This window comes from Protopterus annectens, chromosome 2.part2, assembly GCF_019279795.1.
Source record: "Protopterus annectens isolate FY-2018-M chromosome 2.part2, PAN1.0, whole genome shotgun sequence".
NCBI lineage: Eukaryota > Metazoa > Chordata > Ceratodontiformes > Protopteridae > Protopterus > Protopterus annectens.
In genome coordinates this window covers 1,069,815,079-1,069,821,145 of record NC_056730.1, presented here as the reverse complement: position 1 = coordinate 1,069,821,145, position 6,067 = coordinate 1,069,815,079, and positions in this window count along the sequence as shown.

Sequence of the window (6,067 nt, the reverse complement as noted above, 5' to 3'; positions counted from 1 at the left end):
TATCTGATAACAAGCCAGTGAGATATCAGACTGCAGCACATGTTATGTACAGTAGAGTTTATATTTGATGACATGACCTGGACATTCTGTGGTTGTTTGTACAGTACTGAGGTCTGTGTACTTATGGTGAATGCCGACAGTGTGTGTATTGTTAATATGTACCTTGGCCTTTGTACAGACTGTGGTAGATGTCATCATCCTTGGTCCCGTCCTATCTGATGTTACATGCTGCTCCACTGTATGTTACCATATTGGCTTACATGTTTGTAGGGCCATAAATACACATGCCACATACCACAGACAGGCATCAGACCACACTGTGTAGTGGCCCAGTATATGTAGGGTCAGTGTGTGAGTAGCACATATGAGGATGGTGTTGAACAGATAGCCCATATACTGTAATATTATGCTAGCTTACCATATGTGGCTGTGGCAGTGTTCACATTGGTTGTGGTTATGCACTTTCACACAGGTGTATCTTAACCTGTGCTGTGACATGCCTGTAGAGCTTGCTATATATGCAGGTACATGTGCATTCCCCCATAGGAGATGTAGGCCAGTGTTGAGCCAGTCTGCCTGTAGCCTGCACAGTTTTTTGTTACATGCCTAGCAGCTTAGTGTACTTACCCAGTGAGATGCCATGTCCAGATACTTTTGAGATGTACTGCTGTCGGGCCTCCCTTAACAGTCATGTATGTCATACAGAGTGGTGGGATGCTGTACAGATGTATGTCAATATCTAGTGGGTAGTATGTGACCATGGCACCTCTGTACCAGCAGTTATTATGTGTCAGGACAGACCCAGGTGTGTGAATTCATAACCTATGGGGGCAAATGTATACCAGTCATTATATGTTATACCCATCTACATGGCTGTTAACATCCTTATTGTCAGGCTTGGTCCACATGTTCTGCACTAAGGGGTTCTGTGTATACCTCTGGACTGTACAAAGTGTGTCAGAATGTCCACATCTATTGTCCAATATCTCTGCTGTAGTCCACAGGAGCGTTACGTGCATGCAGCAGTACTGTACTATGATGTCCTTAGGATGTCTGTCAGTAGCCAATGGCACACATGTGAAAAGCAGATGTGACCTCCCCCACACACCATGTCTGTGAAGACAATCCCTATTACAGTAGCTATAGTCTGCTAATATACTGCTATACATGCCTGACATCCCCTTGCACTACGATGATGGGATGATATGGGCTGGGGTAGGGCTACACCCCATGTTCAGGGCATATGGTGAATATATATGTACATATGATTATCCAGATATCTATATAGATAATTACACATGTACATATTGACATATATAGATGGGTGTGTATATATACATAGATATGCCTATACACACCCAGATATATACATATACAGAGCAAGTATATGTCTACACATATACAGATAGAGATACATATGCACATATACATATACCATGCTGCCATGCCTGCCAGCAGTCCACTGCTGTTGTATCCCCCACACATACGGTGGGGTTGGGGCCACATATATGTGGGCTTCACCTACACAATACATGTGTTCCCATATGCACTCCAGAGGCCAGTGTATGTAACAGTGGTATATGGCCCTGTATTAATGGGGGATGCACCATACATAACTTAGGCTGTTACAACATGGGGGGGTATCATGGGTGAGCTGCCTTAAGGTATCTGGATGCACAGTACCATAGATGTCACCTATCTTGACATTACTTACATAAAGTGGGTTACTGCAAGCCTACTGCCTCCTGCCATACAGATACTGTATGTGTCATACTGTGTGCCAGTATGCCTGTGATGGTGTAATTTATGTCTTGTTATGTAAAAGTTACATCCCATTTGGTCAACTGACATCTTTACCACCTAGTGATTGTGTACAGAGTGTAGATAGAGGCTGCTGGACTATGCTCCTGCATCACTTACTTTTGATTGTGTGGTATCCTGTGGCTCAGTCTGTCCTTACTAATGTACGATTTGAAGGCTTGGCCTGGACAGCAGCAGTTGTGGACCTTTCCAGACTACTGTATTAGTATAACTGTTTCACAGTTGCATTACTCTGCTGATATGGATGCCAGTGTCTGAACAGCTATATGACATGGCATGTAATTCTGTAATAGTACAAAAATAAAGGTATTCCATTTCTGCAAACCTGTGTGTGATGTTTATCTTATGACCTTTCTGTGGGTATATGTTGCAAGTAACGAATGTCATTTGTATGGGTGGGTCATCCAGTGTCCTGTTGTTAGGGGTGTTCAGTGTAGGCATAGTGGGTGTACCATATTGTGTGTGCCTACTGCATAAGTTTCTTACTGTACATATGTCTGCATGTGTATATCTGCGTGTGTATGTGTAGTCACATGTATATCTATCTATCTATATATATATATATATATATATATATATATATATATATATATATATATACATATATGTATTATTACCAAACCGATCAAAAAAATGAAGATAATTATCATTAGAAATAAACAAACTCCGTGACACAAAAGCATTTAAAAAGAATTCAAAATGAATTGAAGAGAAAACACACGACACTCTTATATTATTTAGCACTTTCACCTTCTTTATAGGTTCATAGGTAGGTACTAGGCTATCTGTCTGAAGGCATTTATAAGCCTAGCCAGAATGTGTTGGCTTTTACCACCCTTTAGATTAATTCCCTGTGCCTTTTTCCAGCAGAGCCATTGAAGTGATCCCCAGGGTAAACATTCTGTTTCCCATCCACTCATCAAGGTTTCTCTTGAAGAGGGTTAGCGAGGAGCTCTGCCTAATGTAGATTGGAATCTTGTTCCAAAGCATGGGAAGTCTCTGGGACAGGAATCTATCACTCCAGCACATCATATTTATTGTTTTGGTGAGATATAGATTCCTAGACCATGTGGCTCGAGGGGATATGGTTTTCTTTAGGTTGAGCATGTCCATCAGTTCTGGGTTGGACATGGCCTTGTATGTCAGGCAGAGATCCCCTCTGAGTAGGCGGTATGCAACCGAGTACAGCTGGAGTTTCTTCTGCATAGGGCATCTGTTTGAGGCCAGTGATACTCCTGGTGAGGTACTTCTGTGGTCTTTCCAGCTGTTGCAGGTGTCTTGTAAGGTACATCCCAAATTGGGCATTGTACTCTATGATGGGTCTGATGAGTGAGGTATAGAGGGGCACAATGACCTCTTTTGATCTAGATGCAAACCCTTTTGTGATTAGATGGGCCACATAGAAGGATTTTGTAACTAAGTTGGCAATGTGATTATTAAAGGAGAGGTTACTATCTACTTGGGTCCCCAGATCCCCTATTATGTCTTCAGTATTTAGGGGGCTACCACCTATGTGATAGTTTGTGGGTACTTTGTTTTTTCCAAAGGGGATAACTATGCACTTTTTGGCATTTAGCTTGAGGCCATGGTATTGACGCCATGTATCTGTCTCAGTGAGACCCTTTCGGAGGATGTTTGTGTCCACTGGAGAGTCAATTACAGCCCCTAGTTTGCAGTTGTCTGTGAACTTGGTCAGCCATAGTCCTTCTGTGCTTGCCTCTACCTCTGAGAAGTATATGCCAAACAGAAAGGGTCCTAGGACTGAGCCCTTGGGAATGCCACTCGTAACTGGTTTAGAGTCAGACCTAGTTCCCACAACTCTTACCATGTGGGTTCTGTCCATGAGCCAGTTGGCGACCCATCTCATGATGTAAGGGTTTATGTTCAGGCTGGTGAGCTTGTCTATAATACCTGAATGGGGAATGGTGTTGAAGGCCTTTGTGAGGTCTAGGTAGGCTGTGTGGTCCACCTTTCTCTCATCTATAACCTTGGTAACTGTCTCAAAGAAGTCCACCAGGTTTAGGAGGCATGATCTGCCCTTACCAAAGCTGAACTGGGTAGGGTCCAGTGTTTGAAGGTTCCCAAGGTCTCTGTTTATGAGATCCATGATGATGCGCTCCATAGCCTTGCAGACCAAGCTAGCCAGACTTATAGGGTGATAGTTCCCAGGGTCTGTTGCAGCTCCACCTTTGTGGAGCAGAATAACCATTGCTGTGCACCACTATATGGGCATGTAGCCTGTGGAGAGGCTGTGTTTGAACAGTGTGTTTAGGTGAGGGGTTAGTTCATCTTTGAGCTCATGTAGGATGCAGCCTGGGACACCGTCCGGTCCTATTGATGCTGTGTTTTTGGCCTTAGAGAGGGCTGTTTTAAACTGAGTGTCTTTGATTTTAGGGGCACTACATTCTTCTGGTATGGTTATGGGCCCTTTTGGGGGTGAGAGAGTGGTGAAGTTTGCAATGAACCTGTCTGCCAGGATGTAGGCAATATCGGTCGGTTCAGTGTATTTTATGCCATTCTGCACTAACTCTGAGGAGATCTGAAAATTGCCACTTAGATTCTTGACATAGCTAAAGAATGCCTTGTGGTTTTCTCTGGAGTCCTTGGCAATTTTTCTTTCAAAGCTAGCCTTGGATGATTTTATGAGGGATCGTAGTTCCTTGCTGATACTGATCAGGGATGTCTCCCCTTCTTCGGATTTTACTCTTTTCTGTACTAGTTGCCTCCTTCTATTGTATATCTTTATGGCAGGGGTCCACAACAGATTGATTTCCTTTTCTTGGAGGAGTGAGTCTTCATTTTACTTGAGATAGCATGATCCATGCTTTCTTGTAGGTGCCTGCAGAGTGCATTAGTAAAGGATTTTGCAGCTTGGGCAGCATTATTCTTTGGCATGGGGGCTTTGAAACTTTCCACCTCAGTCTTAAGTAACGTGAAGTTTGCTTTTGAAAAGTTTTTCAAGGTGGTTTCTTTGACCGGGGGTGGGGGCGGAATGTGGATATCCAGAGTGATTAGTTTATGGTCAGATCTAACCAGCAAGAGGTTAACCTCCGGTGTGGAACACTGGTCGCCCATGTTGGTGATGACCAGGTCCAGCATGTTGCACATCTGGTGGTGGTGTTGTCCAGTTGATCCAGGGCATTTGAGTTTATAAATTCTAAGAAATGTTGGGCAAGCGAGTTAGTACTTGAATAGTTCTCCCAGTTAATGTTTGGGTAATTGAAATCACCCAATATCAGGGTGTTTGGTAGGACCTTTATGTTTCCCAGTTTTTCCAGAAATGCATAATGGGGGTCCTGGGACATGGTGGGTGATTTGTAGCAAGCTATAATTTGAATAGCAGTTTTGCCCATTGTTAGTTGCATGTGGATGATCTCTGAAGTATCATGCTGTGCCATTAATCTGGAGGTGTGGGTATCCTTGATGAATATGGATACTCCCCCGCCTTTTGTATTTCGGTCTGGGTTTTGTGGCCGAAATGTATGGTATGAGTTGTAGCCTGATAGTGCTAGGGTGTTCTGTGGAGCCTTAAACCAGTTTTTTTTTACTGCACAGATATCAATTTTCTCCATACTAAGGAGTGCCTCGAGTGCGTGCATTTTGAGGTTTAGACTTTTGGCAATGAGTAGCATTACCCTCAGTTTTTTGTTACTTGTGCTATTTATGGCAGTGGGTTTGTCTTTTCAGCCTTGCCTAAAAAGGTACTATGGGGGGGTGGCAAGAGCCTTGGCCAGTATTCGAAAGCCTAAGGGTGACAGGTGCAAGCCATCTCTAGCAAAGCAACATGGCTTGTCGAGCATGTCATCCCAGGCTTGCAGACACTGAATCCCCTTTGAATGACACCAGAAGCCTAGCCAATTGTTGAAATTGATCATTTTTTTCTTTATAACGTGGTATCATTCTTAGTAAGGGCAGGATGCTACTCAGGGTCAGGGTCATACTGGCCTGGGCTACATGTTCAGAGATCACCTCCATGTCTCTTTTCTTATAGTCCTGGGTGGTACAGCTCAGGTCATTCACACCAACATGGACAATGACAGAGTCATATTTGTACTTGTTCTGCAGTGACCTGAGTGCTTATGTTATGTGGCGGATCCTGGCACCCGACAGGCAGCTAATAGTAACCTTCTCCTTGTTCAGCCTAGCGAGTGGGACGTCAGTGTGCCTGACTACAGAGTCACCTATTACTAGTGTGTTGGGCGTGTTATTTTGCCTTAAGGGCTGGGATTGCATGGCACACTGGTTT